At 46.9% G+C, this 24,067-nt stretch overlaps 1 protein-coding gene across 1 annotated transcript in view; it reads left to right on the top strand.

Moving 5' to 3' along the window:
* The window catches only part of Grik4 (glutamate ionotropic receptor kainate type subunit 4), a 431,073-nt gene that overhangs the window by 107,478 nt on the left and 299,528 nt on the right, over positions 1-24,067 (top strand). Inside the window, exon 2 of the mRNA XM_032911594.1 lies at positions 19,145-19,249. The gene's annotated coding sequence lies outside the window, so the exon portion shown is untranslated. The remainder of the gene's footprint in view (positions 1-19,144; positions 19,250-24,067) is intronic.

Here is a 24,067-nt window from a genome sequence, read left to right as displayed (position 1 = left end):
AGGAGGCTTCCTCTTCCCTCTAGGAGGGATCGCTTCAGTTGGGAGGAAGTGACTATAGAACAAGCAGGCAACCAATGACCTAACTTCTCCCTACTAGACTCCACTTCCTCTCCCGGATGTTCCATCACTGCACAAGAGCACTGCAGGGTGGTGAGCAGGCCTGCAGTATGAAGACCTTTGAGGGGGACAGTGAAGACCTAAGTCATGACAGGGAGCAAATATGCGTTTGCACTTTGGTGCCTCCTTAAGCTGTGTAGCATTAGGTAGTTGGTGTACCTCTCTGAACTTCATCTCTGAAGTGAGCCCTCACTGCTCTGTGTGTGTGTGTGTGTGTGTGTGTGTGTGTGTGTGTGTGTGTGAGAGAGAGACACAGAGAGAGACAGAGACAGAGAGACAGAGAGAGAGACTGAGAGAGAGAGAGACAGAGACAGAGACAGAGACAGAGACAAGCTTGGCATTGCCTGACATGTTGTAAGCCACCTAATAAATGGCAGGAGGGAACACTGGTGTCTTAGATTTCACAGCACCTGCTATTGTTGTGAAATTGCCAGGATTTTAGCCATCAAAGGTGGCAGCCAGCACATTTGGTATCACGTGCCAGGGGTTGACCAAAGGCTCTCCAGTTTGTAGTAGGTAGAGCTGGGACTCTAACTCAGCTCTCTCTACTCCGGAGCTTCTCCTTCCTGCTATTTTTAGTGCTGTTCAGTGGGTGGAGGCAGAAGTGGCCTCTGCTCCCCTTGGGTACCATGTTGGAGAGACCATGCATGCTCTGTCTGCAGGGCCTGTCCTTAGTCATTCTTGAAAGAACATCCAGACCTATGGGATTCTCCTGTCTGTCAGCTTCCCTCTCCAGGATGTTGCTGAGGGAGACCCTGCCCCTTGGAGGAATCCTTAGAGTGAGTTTGAGGATACTTGGTGTTATGAGTGGAAGCTAGAAATCTGCAGACAGGACTTTTGGGGACCAAAGGAGCAGGAGTAGAATCCGGCTACAGATACCCATGGCATTGTCCCTGAGGAGACCCTGGCAGGCTGGTGGGAACTCCGGGGAAGCTCATCTCTCTCTCCTCTCTGCTGATCTCTGCCCAGCACAAGCATGAGCTTCCAAGCCGAGAGGTGATCTTCCAGCCTCTGAGAGGTGGCCAGCTTGAACAACCTTCTACATCTTGTATGGAAGCAGGATGCCAACACCCACTCTTTACTCCAGCCAAGCTCCGCTTTGATGGTTGGGAGGGAGGAGAATGGTACCCAGGGAGGACAGGGACCTGACACTCATGTTTTTTTTTCCTGCTTCTTTATCCCATTCCAAGACAAGGAAGCTAAGTGGGTACCAGAGAGTGGGCCCGCTGTGACTCAGGCGTCTCTGGAGAGGCCTCCTGGTCCAAGCCCGCTCATGTAGGTTCTAATGGGTGACTTGGCTGTGGAGTCTGCACCCTGCCTATTACAGGAAGGGGAGGGGAGTCACAGGGACTACCCTTTCAATGTCATAAGGTAGCCAGGGTGCACCAAGTCAGCTATGTCAATTGATAGGCAGAGGTCAGAGGTCTCTTCCTTGATGATGAACTGGAGATGTCTGGCTAAGCCTCTGTGCTCAGCTCCCCTCTCCACTAATATGTTTTCCTGTTTACGTCATCCATTGAGGTTCACCCCAAGGCCTGCTTTCTGCTCTCAGAAGCCAAACTCTCCACTGTCCATTCTCTTGGGAGGGAGGCATCTGATGGTGTAAAATTCGATCTTCATCGTCTCGGGTGAGTCCTGTGGGGGTGGGGTTGTGTCTTGCCACTCTCCTACCTGTTCATGTCACGCATCGCCTTGTGGTTATGACTTTTAAGCCATTAATTCTGCTTTATTAAGAAGGGAACTACCTCAGGGAAGGGGAATCTTGTTGAATTAGTCATGGACAGTTTAGTATAAATTAATAGAGTCGATGTTTTCCTGTTACCTTTAGCGTGTGAGAGAGTATGCTGAGAGATTAGGAAGGGGTGAAGATGGGAAGATAGTGAAAGAGGGAAGCTAAGGGAACTCAGGATGAGCATGCCCCTGATTTGCCAGTCTATCTCTGGTCTTCAAAATTGTTTTGTTGTAAGGTTTTCCAGAAAAGATTCCAGAAAAAATGTACATGTGTGTGTGTGTGTGTGTGTGTGTGTGTGTGTGTTTGTATGCGTGTATGTATGTGTGTATACGCATATGTGTGTATGTGTGCATGTGTGTGTATGTATGTGCATGTGCATATGTGTGTACATGTGTGTGTATGTGTGTATGTGTGCATGTGTGCACATGTGTATATATTTGTGTATATGTGTGTATGTATGGTGTAAGCGATAATGTACAACTTTGAATTTTTACAAGGTAAATACACCTTGTGTCTAGCATCCAGATTGACAAACAGCACCTGCTTGCCCTGCTCTGATCTTCAACCAATCACTATGAACCCCACGCCACCCACTGTTCCGACCTCCAATGTTATAGACAGGTTTTGCCCACGTGGATTTACTCTGCGCATGCCCTTTGCGTCTGGCTCTCCTTGATTTACTGGGTCTACTTGTGAGAATCATCCTTAGCAAGGCTCGCTCATTTTCATAGCACCATGTGACTGTCACAGGTCACCCCTCCTGTGGCTGATGGACATTTGGATATCTAGGTATTGACTCTCAAGAGGAAAGCTTTAACGCTTCAAATGCTTTTAAGTATATGTTATCCTCTTGTCTCTGGTTAGAAGCTTTTCTCCTGAGAGCTCTCCTCTGACTTCACCTCCAGCATAAAATGAGTGCCCTTCCTGCCCCCCATGGTGTCTCCTGTATAATAGATTGCAGCTCCTGGGCCAGTGTCTGGTGGGGAAGATGTTCCCACGGGCTGGTTGGTTGAGTGATTGGGTAATTGAATATATAGTACAACCCACTCTCTTCACATACTGCTCGGAGCTCATCTCAGCACCTATGAAAAGCAGGTGTTGGGGACCTAGGGCGATAGCTTAGTGGGTATTCCAGTGTGCCTTCTATTGCTGTGTGAGAACACTGATCCAAAACAACGGGGGAGGAAAGGGATTATTGGGCATGGACAGCCCAATCACAGTCCTTCAGCAGGGAATGGCAGGGTAGGAACTTGGAGAAGCTGAACTAGAAAGCACGGAGAAACGCTGTTTACTGCCTCGCTCTCCATGGCTTGCTCAGCCTGCTATCCTGTACAACTCATAGCCACCTGCCAAGGGGATGGCACCACCCACAGTGGGCTGGGCCCTGCCACAGTGGTCAAGGCCAATTTGATGGAGGTATTTCTCAGTTGAGGTTTCCTCTTTCCAGATTCCTCTTGCTTGTGTCAAGTTGGCAAGAATAAACAAACAACATCCCCTCCCAAAAAAATCACCCCAAAACACCCAACCAGCACAATAGGTAAAGTTTGTTGTACAAGTATAAAGACCCAGTGGGATCCTCAACACCTGTTTAAATTAAAAAAAAAAAAAAAAGCTAAGTGTTACAGTTTGTGCTTGTAACCCATGTTCTAGAGGGAGGGAGCGGAAACAGGAGGATACCCAAAGTTTGTTGGCCAGCTAGTCTAGCCAGTCTGTGAGTTCCAGGTCCAGTGAGAGACCTGGTCTCAAAAGTAAGATAGAAGGCGACAGAGGAAGACATGGAGCATTGACCTCTGGCTTTTACATGTATGTGCCCACTCTGCCTGCACACATGGGTGCCTGCTCATACAAGTGCTTGTGCAAACATACAAAAGATATGTAAAGAAATTGGGGGTTGGGAGCCAGAGGCATTGGTTTGAATCCACTCCTAAAGAGATGGTTCTTTTTAGGTTCAAGTTCCACCCAGCTCCTGGGTCTTGAGAGCATGAGAGTCTGAGTGCAGTCTGGCTGAGCAACATTTCCTGTTGGGGCTCAGGACAGGCTGATGCCCAGCCAACCTTGCTCGAGGGTCTCTGGATCCCTCTAGGCACACACACGTGGCAGTCGGCACTGGGGTAAAATGGTGACGAATGGGGACACAAGAAGGTGCAGGAGGAAAGGAAGAGGAGGCAGAGGGAGAAGGTGACCTGTTCCGCTCTCCTGAAGCCAGCCGCCAGCCAGGCAGGGGACACAGCTCTCTCCAGAGAGGCACAAGTCCCAGGTCCTCCTGTCCCTTGTTCAGACTGTACTGCTTTCATTGGTCCGTGGCAGAATGGAGGAGGAACACAAGCCTCTTGGACATGGTATCAGGGTGCCCTGCATGAGCAGCTAGTTTTTCTTGGTTCTTTGTAAATCTCATTCACTGGCAAAGCAGACAGTTGCTACCTCCCTGGCTGTGCTGCGAGTGCTGTTGACTGCTCATGTTAGACTGCATTCATATACCTTTTGCTGAGCTGCGTAACATGTCCACCATGATAGAGAGTCTTACTTATCTAACAGGTCCACCTGACCTTGTACAGGCTACCTCGGGTCTGGTCACATCACAGTCATGGCCTCCCTGGTTCAGGAGCAAATGTGATATCTGGGGGAAGCTGTGCCCCTGGGATAATTCTGTCTTGGGTGGTCCGAGGCTACGCCTGATTCCATCTGTCCCAGCCCAGTGTTTTGCCTTTGAGGCACATCAGAGTGTGCCAAACCCTTCTCTTTCTAGGGTTTCTGGGCCTAAGACAGCACCTTCTTTTTTCTTCTTCTTCTTCTTCTTCTTCTTCTTCTTCTTCTTCTTCTTCTTCTTCTTCTTCTTCTTCTTCTTCTTCTTCTTCTTCTTCTTCTTCTTTCTCCTCCTCCTCTTCTTCTCCTTCTCCTCCTCCTTCTCCTCCTCCTCCTCCTCTCCTTCTTCCTCTTCCTCTTCTTCTTCTTCTTCTCTTCCTCTTCTTCTTCTTCTTCTTCTTCTTCTTCTTCTTCTTCTTCTCCTCCTTCTCCTCCTCCTCCTCCTCCTCCTCCTCTTCCTCCTCCTCCTCCTCCTTTTTCTTTTTCTTTTTTTTTCGGAGCTGGGGTCCGAACCCAGGGCCTTGCGCTTGCTAGGCAAGCGCTCTACCACTGAGTTAAACCCCCAACCCCAGAACAGCACCTTCTTAACCCCTACTCTTACCAAAGATGGCAACTAATTCCAGTCTCATTCACATTTGCTAATCTTTCAGCTGTGGACGAATCACAATGTACTGTACTAGGCACTTTTCCTCAGCCAACAAACACTGACTGGTTTAATCCCCTACACCTCTAGAAAGAGGCTATCACTATTCTTACTTCCCCAAACAGCTAAACAAGGCTTAGAGCGGCGAAGTCAAGTGGATGTTGGGGTCAGAATTTGTCCCCGTAGTTTGTCACCAGCATCCTCTGTCTCTCTCCACGAGAGCTTCCAAAGTGCTGTGGAAAGCCCAGGGTGGCATTTTTAGGGGAGAATTAAGATATATTTTCGTGTGTGGTTCTTAATATAATTTCTATCCAAAATGACCCTTAACCTTGGAAGATCAGGGAACCAGCTTCTGGAAGAGTGTATGAAGCTCACAGAGAGCCATAGGCTGAGGAGGACTGAGTCTGGCCTGCAGGAGCCTGAGCTCTGAAGGGAACACTCAAGGCCTTGTTCCTTGGTCTTGCTTCCCACATAGCACAGGTCTCCTGGCATCTCTGAACTTGTCATTTCTCCTGTGTTTACTCTCTTCTACTCCCCTGGATAGCCATTCCCTGTTCCCCACCTTGCCCTGGTGCTATCTCAGGATGTGGTCTGGGCACATACTAAAAACCTGGCCACCTCCCGTTTCCCAGCCAATCTCCAGTCCCAAGCAGGCCCAACTTCTGCTGCAGATACACATCTCCCTCCCTACCATCGATACCTTGTTCATGCAGCCTTCATGTTTCTCCAGGACATCAACACATCCAGGTACTGTCTAGACTGTAGACTTGATCTACAACAATCCTCAGACAGCAACCAGAGCCGTCCTTCTATAAAAAATCTTAATTGTGCCACCCTTATGTTTAAAGCCTTTCCTTGGAATACAGCTCCCTCCTCTTAGCTTGCTAAGGCATTATTAAGGATACAGGCCAATGACTGACTCTCAGCCTTTGGATCACGAAGGTCCCTGCTTCCCTACCATTCAAGCTGGCTGTGGACTCTCCTCTCCTCTTTGAGTAAATACAAATCATCGTGCAGGTCTCCATTTAAGCATTCTTTCTCCTGAGGAGTCATCCCTGACCCCCTCAAGCCTGGCTTGAGCACACCCCCCCATCAGTGTTGCCATGGCAACCAGTGATAACACTTTGGATTTGATGGCTACCTGTCTGTTGTTCCCAGCACACATTATCTCTCTTGCACACAGCAGTGTCCCCAGCCTAGTTCAAGCTGGTCTGTGGAAGATAGTCTTGAAGATGTTAGTGAGTGGGTACAATATGCAAAGCATCAGGGAACAGCGTGGACACGAGGGCTTTAGAATCCATTCTGGAACAAGCTCTTGACTTTGCTTAAGTCATTGTTCCTCCAACTGTCACTTGTATATCTGTGAAGTGGGCAGTCTTCAGGTAGCTCTGAAGCACAGGTTTAGGGATCTGGCTCTTAAAGCAAGGATTCAGGTTTGCATTAGTTGAGTCTCTCTCTCATCAGACTGACCAAATGCCCAGGAAAGCAGCTTAAAGAGAGGCCATAATCATCTGGCTTTTCTTTTTCTTTTTTTTTAAAACCAAGTTTCAAAGCTTTCCAATCTTTCTGTTCTGCTCTTTGCCTCAGAAGTCTCACTGTAGACTTGGCTGAAGTAGAATGCACGCCACACACCACATGCTGGGCGGCTCTGAAATGTCCTTCTCTGACTTAACTAGCCACCGGCTAGACATTCAGCTTCCCACCACGTCTCGGGGCACAGACAAAATGTGGACAAGGTCTCTGCCAGAATACAGCAGGAGCAGACTCTAGCCCGGCTCCTGGTAGAACCCTCATTTCCACCCGCAGCCTCGTGATCAGTCTTCACCATCGACCCACCTCTCTGCCTTCTGATCTTCTAGATGCTGTAGTGAGAATTTCAGTCTCTTAAAAAACCCGGTTATGTTATGTGACTATGTTTTTGTTTTAATTCCAGGTATGGGATATGGGACTGCTTCAGTTTGGACACAGCTACTCACTGTGATTGTCTTGTGTTCTTGCGTGGGGAGGTGATTTTTGCCAGCTGCAGATCATTTAATTCTGGGGACTCTGGAGCGGGTATAAGTGAAAGCTGGACAAGAGGTCAAGCTGCTGCTGCTTTTGCTATTGCGGGATTGCTGGTTTGCTGTCGAGTTTGCTGGATTGCTGGATGTTCTGACAGTGAAGATTGAACTTGCCCTTGGGTACCCGATGCCCCAAATCAGCAGGAAGTAGTCTAAAGAGGTCTATGTCCTCTTTCTAACCTTCTTTCTCTTCAACCTAGTTTTGGGGGGTTAGAAGGAATTGGGATAGAAAAGGATTGGAGGGGGGGTAGGTATAAGAACCCCATAAAGTAGCCAAAAAAGAAAAATAGCATCTACAAGACTCCCACAAGAGTCTGCCATCCAGCTGAACTTAGCATTCTGGGGCCTCTCTATCTCAAATCTCTGAACTCAAAATTCTTCCAGAAATATGTTCCAGGGACCTAAGATCTACACAGCCACTGCAATGAGCTCTCTCTCTCTCTCTCTCTCTCTCTCTCTCTCTCTCTCTCTCTCTCTCTCTCTGTGTATGTGTGTGTAGGTGTTTGTGTGTGTATGTTCTTGCCTTTGTGATAAAGTGCTTAAAAAAACAACTTAAAGGAAGAAAATTTTATCGTGGTTCACAGTTTTGGTAGTTTCCATTGACACAATATTCCTGGGTCCCTGGAGAGACTGAGAAGTGCATGGCAGAGCAAAATTGCCCACCTGAGGGGAACCAGGTAAAGGAGAGAAAAAGAAGGAACACCCACATCAACTTACTCCATCTAGCCAGGCCCTACATCCCAGCAAGGCCAATCAACTTATGAACCCATTGTTTGATGTGGTGATGATGTCCGAGCCCCCATGATCTCATGGCTTCACAATGTTTGCATTACCTGCTGGGGACCAAGCCATCAACATGTGAGCTTTTAGGGGGCTCATATACTTTATATCCAAATCCAATTAGCTCTCCTCAGCTCTCTTGAGGGTTCACTTGCTTCCTCTCTTGATGCCCCTTCCCTTCAGGATGTACTGGTAGACAGAACCTAGCATCCTGCCTCTTTGGCTGTGAGTTCTCCCATGTCCAGCACAGAGCCTTGAAATTTTCTGGTCCTCACCTCATCTTGTTTGCTGTCAAGAAAATTGCAACCAGGAAGCTTCCAATGCTGCCCTTGGCTCTGCTGTCACAATGATCAATAGAAGGTGTTAACCGCATGGGCTCTCGGGGCTGCTCCTTTTCCAAGCTGAGGCAGTAACCCCTCTGGGAGCCCAGGGCGCTCCAGTGCACAGGCCTTAATTCTGTACTGTAGATGCCTACACTGTTTGTTGTTTTTATACACATGCCTCCAGGTCCAGGCACAGGACGCCTGTGGTGGGCATTGTTCTAGGTACTCTAAATATGGAAGAAATAGAGAAAAACTCTACTTTGGATGGTCTCACATCTTGGCAAGTGTGTGTGGGAGAAACTTATAGAAATAAGAGTTGTAAGGAGTTGTAGTATTCTAGGTGAGACTTGCTGGAGGTGGAGGGTAAGAAGGACGCTCTCCCAGGAGTCAGGGTAGAGTGTGTCATCAGAGTCAGAGAACAGGCCTTGAGGTAGGAGCATGGAAGGCTGTGCTGCAAGAAACTTGAGGCCTTAGACTCTGCACATCAGGCTGCTAGGGTGATGGTACCCACAATGTTGTTGATGATTGAACTAAATGCCCTAAAATTTGTCCACAAGGCCAGCTCAGTCCTGTGGCAAGAGCGGCCAGGTCTGCTCCAGGGTCTGCATTTGCTATTCTATGGAAATTACTCACCTGGAGTTTCTGTCTCTTAGTCCTTGGAGGAAAGTTGATTAGATTTCTTCCTAAAAATGCATGGTGAGTGTATGCATGAAGAAATGGACGGATTTTATACCTACCTATCCCTCAGGGGCCATAAGTGCCTTCAGACCCTCATGTCGGGTAGCTTACCATAAAGGGGGCTGTCTGCCAATTCAGAAAGGTCCCAGCTGAGACTTAGTGTTGAATATATTTGGTGCCTGTGGTGTTTTGAATGAGAATGGCCCCCATACAATCATAAATTTGAATGTTCGGTTCCTAGTTGAGGAAACTATTTGGAAAGGATTAGGAGGCGTAGGTAGCCTTGTTAGATGAGGTGTGTCACTGGGGATAGGATTTGAGGTTCCAAAAGCTCAAGTACTATTCTCACTTCTCTGTCTATCTGTCTGTCTGACTGTCTGTCTGTCTATCTATCTATCTATCTATCTATCTATCTATCTATCTATCTATAATCTATCCATCCATCCATCCATCCATCCATCCGTCATCTGTCCATCTATCATCTATCTATCTATCTATCTATCTATCTATCTATCTATCTATAATCTATCCATCCATCCATCCATCCATCCATCCATCCATCCATCCATCCATCCGTCATCCGTCCATCTATCACCTATCTATCTATCTATCTATCTATCTATCTATCTATCTATCTATCATTTATCCATCCATCCATCCTCTATCATCTATCTATCTATCTATCTATCTATCTATCTATCTATCTATCTATCTATCTATCATTTATCCATTCATCCATCTATCCATCTATCATCCATCCATCCATCTTCTATCTATCTATCTATCTATCTATCTATCTATCTATCTATCTATCTACATCTCTACATCTCTCCATCTCTTTGCATCATGCTTTTGGATCAGATGTAAGCTCCACGCTCTCTTGCCACGATGGTCATGGACCCCAACCCTCTGCAGCCATGAATCCAGATTGAGTGCTTCCTTTTACTTACCTTGGTTATAGTGTTTCACGTGGCAACAGGAAAGTAACTAAGATGGCGCCCAAGTTAATATTGGGACCACCAGGCTGTATACAGCTGGCCTGGGTGTTTGGAGGCTCTGAGTTAGACTGGAAGGCCAGCTGGGGTAGTCTAGAAGTACCTTTCTTCTGCAATTCTGGAAAGTTCCCATCTGGTGCCTGCATTCTCTTGCCTGCTGGCTTCTCCTTGGGTCTCGTGGAAAAAGGAAAGTGTTGGGAAGTTGTCCTTCCTGTGGTTAATGCATTTCGTGCTCACTGTGTCCCCCTGTGCTCTGGTTCTGGGCAATTACCCTCCTGCCGGGTTTTGTTGCTGAGCACAGCAGGTGGGCCTTGTTTGTAATTCACTTGCACCATTAACGCTGGGTTGGCACCATAAGGGCGGCTGATCCATTCCGTGCCCCTAACCCCAGATGTCATTTGATAACGGGGACATTAAGATGGCTTTGGGGGTCCAACTGCTTCTGCAGTTTAAAGCAATGAGAAAGAAGCCTTATCCAATGCTTGTCGCTGGGCGCTCACAATCATCTGCTCTGATGGAAAATTTGTACCAAATACTTCCCTCTGACCGTGGTGATTTGGCCCTGGACAGTCCCAGCACCAATAACAGGAACAGCTGTCAAGCTTTGAGCACTTGCTGCTTTCAGGCACAACAAGACCCACAGCAAGACTCTGAAAGCAACTTACAGATGGCTGACGTTACAGATGGAGAAACTGAGGTCTGGAGAGGTTGCTCGCTCACCTGAGGACACATGTGTGAGCAGTGGAGCCTGGGCTGGTCACATCATCTCGTGCTGAGACTCCACAGAGAACGTTCAGTGAGTGGGGCGGAGATGGGCGACTCTCCGGCTAGCCTCCATGTTCCTGTTTACTAGCATTACTGTGGAGATGAGCCATCGAGTAGGGTGAAGATGCAAAGGGTTAAAAATCCTCTTTTAAAAAACTCTTTGTGTATCTATGCCTACCTGTGTGCATGCATGTGTGCTCATGTGTCTGAGTGTGGTGGTGAGTAGACACTTGGCATGTGCATATGCAGAGGTCGACCTTGGGGGTCAATCCTCGATTTCTATCTTGCTTAAGACAGGGACTCTTGTTGGGCACGGTGGTACACATCTTTAATTTCAGTACTTGGGAGGCAGAGGCTGGTGGGTCTCTGAGTTCAAGGCCAACCTAATCTACGGTGAGTTCCAGGACAGCCAGGGTTATACATAGAAACACTGTCTCAAAAAACCAACCCAACCCAACCAACCAACCCACCAACCAACCCACAGAGAAACAAACAAATTAACCAATCAAACAAACAAAAGGCAGGAACTCTTGTTGCTTACCCTCACTGTATATGGCAAGCTAGTTGGCTCTTAACCGTCTTGGGGTTCTTTCTCTGCCTCCTATTTCACCATAGGCACACTGGGTTGTAACCATGTCCTAGTACATCTAGTTTCACATGGCTTCTTGGGGTTCTGACTCAGGACTTTATATTTGGAAGAGAAGTGTTTTATCCACTGAACTGTCTCCCTAGACTCCTAAATCTTGCTAGAGGTTGACTTTTATCAACCATCAAATCAATCAATTGATCATCAATCAATCATACATTTACAGAACTCCAACTAGGTGGAAACATTATCCTAAGTGTTTTCTAGAAAACAAACCCAAAGAAGAATCCATGCCACGAATCTAAGAGAGGTAGAGAATTGGACATAGGAGTGGAGTGTTAAGGTGTCTGGAGGAAGGGGTGCTAGAACTCACCACAGAAATAACATTTAGGAAAAGCCTTTCTTAGCTCGACGGCAAACGACCGCCATGCTTCTCAAGTGCAGCACCTTCGCTGATGCCGGAGTGATGCTGTGCAGAAGACTATAGTAGATTCGTTTCACAGGAAAATGCAGAGAACTTTTGTTCCCACAGAGACCAAGTGCATAGCCAGCTTTGAGCTTGACCTTCTGATTCCAAGGTCAGATCCCCTTCCCTCAAAGTCACCCAGCGGTAAAGCTCCAGGTTTAGGGCTGGGCCCACGCCAGACCCAGCAGCATGTTTGATGGCCCGTGTCTTTTGGAGGCTGGCTCTGGAGCTGCCTGGGGCTCTGTCCCCTTGGAAATTCACAGAATGTGTGTTTTCCCTCAGTGCCTGCCTGAATGCTCAGAAACTTCGTTTTGTAGTTTCTGGGAACATTCCCCGTACCCTGACTCGGGGTTGGATCCCATCAGTTTCCCTCAGGGTTTCTCCTGCTCCCATTCCTCTCTCAAATTGCTGTTTGCCCTTCTGCAGCCCCCTTCTTCTCCATGCACCCCACACCACCCAGGCACCCCATTTTTGCTGCTTTCCTCCACACCATACCTATCCCAAACCCACAAAGGCTCTTTATTACCCAGAGGAGCAAGCCCAACTCTCTTGACCTTGTCCTTTGAGGCCTTGGAGAGCCTCAACTCTCTTAGAACCATAGACACACATCTTTGGAGACACTTCACATGCAGCGAGTGTCGGGCAGGTTGGCTTGGGTTCTATATTGATACTTTCCCCATTGCTGTGGCCAAATATCTGATGAGAAGCAAGTTAAGGGAGGCTTATGACTGGGAAGCTTATGACTGGTAGTGCACAAGGTTCACAGCCGTGGCAGCAGGAGCATGAGGCTGCTTGCTTACGTGAGTGTAGATCAGGAAGTAGAGAAAGGAAAAGGCTGACTCTCGGCTCACTTTCTCTCCCCCACCCCCACTCCTTTGTATTCATTCTGGGTGCTCAGGCCACGGAGTGGTTCTGTTCGCAGTCAGAGAGCATCTTCACCCCTCAGTTACTCCTCTCTGGGAAAGTTTTCCCTGACATAACCAAACCAAAGGTCTATCCTGTTAATAGGCTAGGTATTTCTAAATCCAATCAAGCTGACACTCAAAGTTAACCATTACGGTTATTGTTTTGTGGTTGCCCCTTACTTCCTTCAGTGTGTCAGCAGGAGGCCTGGACCATAGCCTGCATCTTCCAAGACTCCTACTCCAGCAGCAATGGTACAGGATGCCTTTCTGTCTCTATCTTCTAGCCCTGGTCCCTGCTTAGTGGCAAAATCTACATGAACGAGAAAGCTGCAGCTTTGATGTGCTGTTTCCTGAGTTTCCATGTCCTTTCATCATCAAATAAGGTCACTGGGTTTTCTCTGGAGCTCCTTGAGGAAGCCAGTGCATTCTACCACTCTAATGCCTACTAGCAGGAAGCACGGTGGGACAGACATGCATGATTGCTGGTGCATTGCCCTGGAGCTGCTAGGCTATGCATCTCCAACATGGCAGTGCCTTCTGGGTGTGAAACAGCATCCTTGATCTTTCCTCCTGCTTCTAGCAGCCAGAGATGGGTTCTTAGGGTGTGTGCTCTGTCACTACAGCTCCTGTGATGATAATGTGTGTTGGGGAAGATACTGAATGCTTAGCTTAGGTTGTTGAGAATAGATTAGGATGGGTAAGGATTGTTAGCTCCTGGACACTCAGCCTACAGGGAGGCTTGCTGTCTCAGGCCAACACCAAGCAAAAGTGACAGGACCCTGATGTGATTTCTTCTGTGGCCTGTGGCCAAGGGCTTCTGTAGAGTAGCTCCTGGAGATGATGCCCTCTGTACCCTGAAAAACATGGCTGAATATGATGACTCAGTCAGTGGCTTCTTCCACGAGACCGCTCTCCTTGTGTGGAGAGCCTGGGATCTAGCTAGCTGAGAACAGAAAGAAGCTAGAGTCTCACTGCAGATTGACTGAGGTGGTTGGTAGCCATGGTGAGGAAAGGATGCCTAGAAGGAGGAGACTTTCAGCCCTGAGTAGCAACTCCACTTCCCTTTGGGTAGTCAGAACACCTATACCAGGAAGGAATGTTCCAGAGAGGGTAGGAGAGTCCTAAGCAGGCCCGGCATCCCTGAGCACTTGATCCTGATGAGTTCAGATGTGATCAGCTTTCCTCTCCTGAACAGGGACTCAGGCTCAGGGGTGCAGAGTGCTTGCTAGCCTTAGAGCCAGCCAAGGAGAGACTCATGACACTTTGCCTTTTAAATTATTTAAATTATTGATCAAGCTTTTTGCTCAAAAGAGCAAACCGACCTTTTTCTATTAAAATGCAAACAGAACCCTGTAGAATAAAGCCTAAAGCCCTCCCTGCTACAACTGGCGTAGGTCCTCAGTCCTCTTCCAGGGGTAGTTGGCCAGAGTCACTTTGTACCCTCAGCCTCCTCGAGGAACCGGTGCTAGGCTCTGCCCTAAGTGGATGACAATCAGAGGAAAGGGGTAGGTCGTGCCAGCCTTGCAAGCTTCTAAATGATTCCTCATTGTTGGCCTGTAGAATAAGTGAGTCATTATTTTGAAGAGGATGTCCATTACTTTGTGTGAACTCTTATCATAGAAACTTTCGCTGCTGTCGTTACAGACTTGCACGTGGCTCAGGCTGGCCTCATACCCATTATGTACCCAAAGATGACACTTTTGACTCTCCTGGTTCTCCTTTCCAAATGCTGGGATCATAGACATATGCCACTACTCCATTTTAAGTGGTGCTGAGGATAGAACTCAGGGCCTTGTGCATGCTGGGAAAGTTCTCTACCAACTGAACCCACACCCAGCCTCTGGACCTTAATTTAGTTTTTAAGGTTTTCTAATTGCTGGGAGAGCTGAGGGGCTGATCCAGGAATGTTTGCCCAGATGGCTGAATCTTTGCCTGTGCTGGCTAGGATTTAAGACAAAGCTGGTAGAGTCCTGCTTTCTGAAACTGGCATCTAAGACATCAGGATTGCTAATGTATGTGGTTACAGACAGGAGCGATGTACTGGAGGTGTCCACTTGGGGTAACACAGCCAGGCTGAGGGTGTCCAAGAAGCTCTAGGCCTTGGGACTTCTTCCTTATCGTATTAGATCAGCAACCTCTGGCCTTGACCCTGGGTGTCATCCTCTATGAGTCTCAGATAAACTTCTGGCTTCCCAGGGGGACACTTTGATTGTCTGCTATGACGCAGGATATCACTGCATCCCACCTCTTTCTAGGTTGAGCATCCTAGCTTCTTTCAGACTCTCCAAAATGCTCATCTAAGAGTCTCAGAGCAGGTCCCCTCCACCGCCAACATATCAGCGAGATTCCAACAGAGGAGAAAGGACACCCTTTTACAGAAGGCATTAGACCTTGCCCTAAGATCCGCTCTCCCGCATCTCTTCCCTCTGTGGTTCCCCCCTCTGCAGACAACTCCTCTGCAAGGGCTCTGAATGTTACCCATACTTGAGCACTGAACTGCTGTCTTTCAAAACTGTGACACACGTAATCTCTCCAAGGAGCTCATCTCCCCTCAGAGCAGCCAGCGATGTTTCCTACACTACAAGCCAGTCCTACTCTTCCTGTCAGACTTTGTGGTCCTCTGTGTGCCTGCAGCTGACAGTTGGCTCCCCATCTTATTATGGCCAACCCCCTACTCAGAGGCAGGAGATGAGGAGGCTGAGCCCTACAAATCTTATCTGAAGGGTGATAGGTCCAGTGTGAGGCTCACAGGAAACATTGGCTTTAGGTCACATGGCTTATCCTAGGCCTGGGAAATCAGGGAGCTTGATCCTAATGAGGACATTGATTATCACAGCAGATTCACATCGAGGAATCTCTGGGCTTGTCTATTGCAGTGGACACAGCCATTTCTAAAAGCAAGGCTCATGTCCCACTAGGGACCTCATGTGCCGTTTTCTCTGAGCTGATCTACTCCTTGCCCATCGGCTCCTGTCTTTAACTTAATCCTAATAGGCTATCTCATGCTACTATTCCCAGCCAGATGTTTCTTTTTCTTGTGACCTTTTAGAGCAGCAAACCTCTTTGGAAGTCAAATTATTCCTTTCACGGGAGTCGAGTATCAGGTATCTTGCACGTCAGATATTTATGTTATGATTCCTAATAGTAGCAAATTATAGTTATGAAATAGCAATGAAATAATTTTCTGGTTGGGGGTCACCACAACCTGAGGAGCTGTAGTAAAGAGTCGCAGCATCAGGAAGGTTGAGAGCCACCGCTTTAGCAATGACACTATCACCCGCAAAAGTTCACACTCAAGAACCATGCAAGCCAAATTACAAATATTAACAACAATCACAAAGAAATCCAATGCCTTAAGTAAGTTTCCAGTTTCCTGTTGTGTCCCATTCATAGCTATCCTTGGCCACATGCAGTCTGTGGGCAGAAGGCTGTGCCCCTTGAGCTAAAACATCCTATGTTTCCCCTTCACTGTCTGTAATGAAGGCCTGTGCTTCCAGAATGTCAGGTTCACATCACTTAACATCACACATGCTAAGGCATGGACTCTATGCCAGGGCTTGGAGAACTGCCTGCAGGCAGTAGTCACTCGATTTAACTATTCAAAGAGGGACAAAGGATGAGGCAGATCCTCGCCAGGGAGTTAGGTGCTTTGGTCAGCCCATGCATGGAAACTGTCTGCACCAGTTTGCTCCCAAAGTACTTTCTTCATCTGCAAAGCAATTCTTCATGCATTGCAACATTTGGTCATCCTAGTAACCCCAAATGGTAGGTAGTGTGAGTGCAGTTTGCTCTTGTCATGGAAGAGGAAAGGGGGACCCTCAGAGGTTAAATGACAAGCCCAAAGCCACAGAGGTCTTCAGCTGTAGTGTGCTGATAGTTTTCCTGGTCTGGCTGAGGTTGAGTGGGGTAGGGGGACTGATTGCTGAGGAGAGAGAGCTTCTGGGGCCACATGGAGGGTTTCTGGTATTGCAGGGAGAGATTCTGTGACTGAAGGAAGAGCTTCTGGAACAAGGTTGACTTGGAGCTCCATTGTGGAGGTGAAGATGCTCGAGTCATTCCAGTAAGCAGGCCTTGGAGAACGTCTTGTCAGGATATGTGGAAGCAGGCTGAACGGAAAGGCTGAATGGGTCTAGAGAGATGAAGAAAGGAAGACCATGCTTACTGAATGCATTATGTCTAAGACCCAGGAACATGCCTTTCCAGTGAGGGGTACAGTCTTCTGTGGTCTTATGTCTCTGGAAACAAAGCCCAGAGAAATCAAACAGTCAGTGTAAGGACACACAGCAGCAGCTGGGGCAGGAAAGCAAGTGTGTGCTCTGGCTTCTAGTGAGGAAGGCTTGTTTAAAGGTGTGCTAGAAGCCCCAGTCTGAAATCTATTTGGAAATGGTTTAGGTGTGTATGTGTGGGAGGGTTGGATCCAGTACTTTTTGTTTAATAGTCCTTGAGAATTCTGGATGGGTGTCCCTTGCTTTGTGGTCTGTTGGCTACCAGGTACCTGTAGTTATAATGAGCATGGGATACTCTAAAAGTCAGGCTTCGGTTGGGCAATCTGTCCAGCCATCAATCCTCCATTCTGTCCCTAATGATAAATCAGACCAGGCTCAGCTCCTGCTGCCAATGTCCAACACTCCCTGTCGACTCTGCTATCTTATAACTCATTACAGATGATCAGGAACAGCTTTATATGGGGAACATTAATGGTTGAGGAGACAGGGGCTGAAGTTTCTTTTTCAGAGGGTATCCTCAGACTCGTGCTTCCTAACTCAGCAAGGTGTGCAGATGACTTGAGACATATACCATACCTTGTTCTCCAACATCATTGTATAACGTCACCGTGTTCCCACCTGTCCTCAAGTACCTACTGCATGCTAGGTCCTAGGACACACAAAGAAAATGGGAGGAAAGAGTAGTGAGTAAAAATAGGGTCCTGGATATGATGACCCTGTATTTGCCTTTGCTGGTCGCACGACTTTGGCCAGCCACTCAATATTTTTGTTCTCTGGCTTCGTGTCTGCCAGTGGGGAGAATGAATGAGTGTGTCTGCCCCACAGAGGTCTTCTGAGGACCAAATGAATTGAAAATTGGGTTTTTGCACATAGTAAACACCCGTAAATATTCAGTAAATGCTGTGTTATCATGGAATTCCTCAGGATTTCAGAGCTTAAAAGATCGTTTGAGAACATTTAGCCTGACTCCTTCATTTTGCAACTGGAAACTGATGCTCCAAGAGTTGACTTACAGAGCTTGTGTGTCCAGGCCCTGACTCTCCAGGCAGTATTGCATCCTGGCGCCATCTTACCTGTTGCTAAAGAGATGAGGTATTTACAAAGTGCTCCTCAACTATGTTAGGAGACAACATTAAATTCTCCCTCAAGTGGCCATGGAGTCTGGGAGAGGAGATGGCTTGTTCCCCTATGGTGGCTTGCCACCACCCTAGACCCTCTATCTGAGCAGCTGCCTGCTGCTTGCTCTTTCTCCCAGCCAGGGGGAATGAAAGAACAGCAGGGAAGCAAACAACCATTTGTCTTGAAGAGCCTGGAGCGGCAGGAGAAGTAATCAAGATCTTGTTGCCCACAGCTGAGAGAAAACCTGTAATTAATCTGACTGCCCCTCTGATTTTCTCTGTCCTTTCTGCCACCAAACATTGTCTGCTGGCTGTCAGCCCCCTCTCTGTCCCACCCAGAAAAATCACGATTAATGATGTAGTAGTCCCACCAAGACAGGAGAGGATAGTGCAGGGAACGCTGAATGAGAAGAGTTGCCCTTCAATGCAGGAGGGCTGGGGCTCCAGACAGCATGCATAGCCACACAGGACTGCGGTGGGCTGTCTTCAGGCTATGTTTGTCCACTCCATCAACTGGCCACTAGTGTGAATCAGTAATTGTTTATTGAGCTCCTGTGCAGAACAGGCCCCATTGCATGTGTGTTGTGTAGATATACGCCTGGAATAGATGTTCCCTGCCCTCCATGACAGTGTAAGTGTCAGGGGAAACAACTACTGGTTCATGCGATTATATCTATTTGTGGTTGGCTCTTGTGAGCGCTGTCCAAGGTGCTGGAGGAGCTGCTGTGAATGAGAGGGAGAAAGCACCACAGGGTAGGTTTTTATGCTCAAAATAGAGACATAGAATTGGGGGATCAGAGATGATTCAATTTGAGGCATGTTCAAGGAATACCTCTCCTGACTTGGGGAAACTGAATAGCCTGTAGGGAGGCCAGATGGTTGGGGTTAGGAGGTCATATTGGGCAGGTGCATGGGGAAGCAGAAACAGAGAGGCAGAGTGTCAGCTCCCACCACAGTACTCCCTAGTCTTGGGAGAAAGAGGCTATCCCAGAGCAGTTCAATGAATGGCACCTTTGAGCTAGGCAAAAGACAGTAAAGGGCCAAGATGGGGAGCTTGGGTTGGGGCAAAATTATACTTAGATTGTGAATTCCTATCCAACATGTTACCTACCTAAGCAGCTTATACCACTTCTAAATTCATTCTTTTTTCTTTCATTATTTCAACAGATACCGTGTGAGTACCTACTATGTGCCAGTCTGTGCCAGGCACTGGGGACACAGGTGGAAAAGTCCGAGTTGTTCCCTGCTTTTCTGGTTCTTGTTGTCCCGGAGGTAGGCATTGCTCTTCCTGGGTTTTCAATGAATGAATAGAAATGGGGGCTCTGATGTTTTTGGCTTTAACAGAGTCTATTTCTGAAGGTCAGGGACCAGCACCAACCTGTTTGAAAGAGGCCTACCCTCTGTGATTGACATGGCCACCCAGGGTGTCCAGAATACTCCCAATAAAGCTGCATGGGTCTGCATCTGGCCTTTTGACCTTCCAAGTTCAACCGTATCCCAAGTTCAAGAACAATGCCTGGAATACTTTACAGACTCCGTAAATAGTGTCAAATGGGTAAATGAACTGTCAAAAAGGAAGGAACTGGGAAAATCCAGTCCTACTGCCTTAAAGCAATACTAAACACAGCCATTCACATCAAATGCTTTCCATTCATGCCATCTAGCACCCGTCATGGTGATTATCATGCAGACAGCTAAGCAAGTGTCGGATTAATCCTGTGTGTTTCATTTGATGACGGAACTACACGCAGTTCATGCAGGTGTGACTTTTGTTGTGCCTGGCTCCAAAGTCTGCTTGAACCTAGAGACCACTTCCCAGAACAATGATTCCTAAGGTCTGGGGAGCCCTCAACCCTGGGCCCAATGGTGAGAGATAACCCACCAGGCCTTATAGGAATGGAAAGGACCACCTGTAGCATGAACGGAAGGCTCAGTGGTTTGCAGCCCCTCACCAAGTGTTGGGAGAGTCCCTCCACCAAACAAGCTCTGTTATAGATCAGAAGGCTACATCTGAAGGAGACTGAGTGTAAGCTCAAGGTCACCCAGAGCCGGGGCTGCAGGCCTCTCACTCCCTCTCCATCCAACTGTTTCCTTGGGAGAGCAGAAAACCAGGACTTGCAGTTCTTCTGTAAAAACTTCAAAGGATTGAGGTGTTGGCCTTACACAGACATGCATAGGATCTAGTCTTAAAAAGCTAGCAGCTGGATTAAAATGCTTGAATAATTTAGGGCCAAAGAAGCCAGGGTCCTAGCGTTTAAAGCACCATACTCCCCTCAACCCCCAACCCCCCAAATCAGGAACCTCCTCTCCTGTTAAAACTACATGAAGCTCCTTAAAGCAGGCCTACCCCAGCGTCTACTTGGCACACACACACACAATCCTAGCTTAGGTATGCTTGCTCGCCAGTGTGGAGACAGTCAGTCACTGAAAGAACCAACAGCGTAATAATAAGTAAGAGTACCAGGCTTCCCTTGAGACTGACTCTGCTTTAATCTGTCTCTGCACCAACGCTCAGTGCTGTGATCTGCATGCCAAATGTTTCCCCCTGGCTCCTGTGTTTGAGCATTTGGTACCTGGGTGGTGCTGCTGTTTGGGGAGCTTGTAGAACCTTTACGAGGTAGAAATTAGCTGGGAGAAGTGGGTCGTTGGGGAGTGGGGCTCACGGGTTTCAGCCTGCCCCTCCTTTTAGCCTGTGTTCTCTGCTTCCTCTCTTCTGGGATATGGGGAATCCCAGCAACACGCTCCAGCCCACTCTGAACTCTGCCATGACTTCCCCTCTCGATCTATGAGCTAAAACAAATTCTCCTTTTAAGCTACTTCTAGCAAGTATTTTGTCACAGCGGGGAGAAAAAATACCGACTACATCAAGAATTAAAGGACAGATTCCGGGCCTCTTTTGTTATCATTGGAGTTTCCTTTACTCCTCTGTTCCCTCCTGGATTCTCCTCTGCCTTCCTGCAGTAGGGGGCCATTTGAGGCCTGATGCTCATTGAACAAATAGGCACCACGCATCCACTGTTTATGTGGAGACTCTGGGGACACCACAGAATGCTGGGGACAGTCCCTGCTCTTAAGAGGCTCATAGTGATCCCAGCTGGAGACTTACAGCAGCAGCAGCCGGAGAGGAAAGTGCTGCCTCGGAGTCACGGCGGGATGCAGTGCAGGATGTAGTGCAGGATGCAGTGCTGCCTCGCAGAGGAGGGCCTGATTCTAGGGATGTGCAGAGGGGAGGAGACACACACAGACAAACACACAGACACACCAACATACACACAGACAGACACACAGACACACACATGCACACACATACAGACACACAGAGATACATACAGGCACACAGATACACACAGACATACACATAGATATACATACAAACACACAGATACATGGATACACACAGGCATACACACATGGACATATATCCATATACAGATATACATACACACAGAGACACACAGAGACATATACATACATACATACATACATACATACATACATATTACACACAGATACACACAGGCATACACAGACTGACAGACACACAATACATACAGACACACAGAGACACACACATACATACACACACAGACATGCACACAGGCACATGTAGACACATACACAGAGAAAGACACAGATACAGACCCCTACACAGGCACAGATATACACATATACTCTCATACACACACACACACACACACAGAAACACAAATACAGACACACACAGAGACATACAGAGACACACACAGATGCAGAAACACAGTTACAGACACAGACACAGATATACAGAGACACTCACACAGATACAAACACATATACAGACACATACACAGACACAGAGACAGACTCACAAGACACCGTACATGCACACATACAGAGACACACACAGACACAGAAACATAGAAACAGATACACACAGAGACACAGACACAGGCACAGAGACACACACAGAGGCACAGAGACACAAGTACACACACAGAGACACACACAGATAAAGACACACCCACAGACACACAGATATTGACATACACAAAGGCACACATATATACACACTTACACATATTGGTAGGTATACATACACACATATACACACACATACACATATATGCACACACACAAGCACACACACAGACATGGACACACACAGAAACACACAAACATACACACACACACACACATACACACACAGACACACCCCTTAGGAACGTGTGCAGGGAAAGCTGCAAGGTATGATGGGAAGAATGAGTGTGTGCTCAAATGTGGGGTGCCATGAAACACCAATAACTTCTACAGCATAACACACCTAAGGAAAAGTGCACAATGGATCTTACTGTGTAGCTAGCATCTGAGTGAAAAGCAGATCATCTGCTCTGAAGAAGCCTCCGGGCCAGCGTCTACCCTGAGAGAGAGCTTTAAGTGGTTATTTATTTTATAGCATAATGGGTTTCATAACTGTACATAACCTACGTGGAGAATATTCTACTCCTGTTACACTTTCTTTCTCTCTCTCTCCTTCACCTTAATCCATTTCTCTTCCTTAATAGTTTCCCATTGACTTCTGCATTGGCTTTGCTTCTGAGGTTACACGTGAGGCAGAAAACGTGTATTACTTGTGTTTCCAAGTCTGGTTTATTTCCGTTAGCATCATGATCTTCAACTCTATTCATTCTCACAGGTGACGTGACTTTTTTCCCCTCTGTTGATGACAAATACTCTATTGTATGTGTGTATGCTTTTCTTTATCCATTCATCTGCTGGCAGGCGCCTAGGACAGTTATCTAACTTGGCTATTGTCAGTAGCACAGCAGTAACTGCAGGTGTGCAGGTATCTCCTGTGTATGTTAGTATGTGAACTTCATTTCCTTCAAGTATATACCCAGAAGTCATAGACGACATAGTAATTTTATTTTTAGTTTCCTTCCTAACCTTCCTTCTCTTCCTCTGTCCTTCCCTCCCTCTCTCCCTCCTTCTTTCCCTCTCTCCCTTCTTCCCTCTCTCTCTCTCTTCCTCCCTCTCTTCTTTCCTCCCTCCTTCCTTCCTTTCTATTTTTTGATTTTCAGAGATAGGATTTCTCTATGTAGCCCTGCCTGTCCTGGAACTTACTCTGTAGACCAATCTGGCCTTCAGCGCAGAGCTCTGTCTGCCTCTGCCTCCCAAGTGCTGGAGTTAACGGTGTGTCTTTATACTGATTTCCTCAGCCTGTACACACTAATTTACCTTTACACCAACAACGCGTCTTTCCCTTGAATCTTTGCCATTATTGGTTGCTTTATTTTTCTCAAAGAAAACTATTCTGACCAACAGGAGATGGAATCTTAGTATAGTTTTGATTTGTATTCAGTGGCTAAAAATGTTGACTCTTTCCCCGAGTATTTATTGCCCATTTAAAAAAATGTCTGCTTAGTTGAATTGTCCATTTATGGTTGGATCATATGTTTTTTTGTGTGTTCATTTTTTTGGAGTTCTTTGCATATTTTGGATATTAGTTCTCTGTTGGCTGAATAGGAAGGAAAGATTTTCTCCTATTATATAGGCTGTCTCTTTACTGATTTTATTTTCTATACTGAATCTTTTTAGTTTGGTACAATCCTGTTTGTCAATCCTTGCTATAATTTGTTGAGCCATTGAAATCCTATTTAGAAAGTCTGCCTAGTCTTACAGTATGAAGTGTTTTCTCTCAGTTCTCTAGTTATTTGGGAGTTTTGGGTCTTCTGTTAAGATCTTTGATACACATTTAATTGATTTTTGACTCAGAGAGAGAGAGAGAGAGAGAGAGAGAGAGAGAGAGAGAGAGAGAGAGAGAGAGCACTCAGTTTCTAGTGGCTCTGAAGTTGACTGAGGTTCCTTTGTTAAGGAGGTTGTCTCTCTTCCAACATCAGCTTTTGTCAACTTGGTAACAGATCAGATGGTTATAGTTGCTTGTGTTTATTTCTGGATCTTCTATTATATTGTTCCATGTATCTTTCAGATTTCAGCAGTGAATTATCTAGTACTAGGTTTTTCTTTGTCTGGACACCTTTTTATTAATCAGTTTTATTCCTTATTATTACTGTATTTGGGATTTTAATATTCTTTTCATTCAGTTTTGGTGGG

The sequence above is a fragment of the Rattus rattus genome, chromosome 8, assembly GCF_011064425.1.
Source record: "Rattus rattus isolate New Zealand chromosome 8, Rrattus_CSIRO_v1, whole genome shotgun sequence".
NCBI lineage: Eukaryota > Metazoa > Chordata > Mammalia > Rodentia > Muridae > Rattus > Rattus rattus.
Note: the sequence above shows the minus strand (reverse complement) of the source record. Positions and strands in the feature narration are given on the sequence as shown.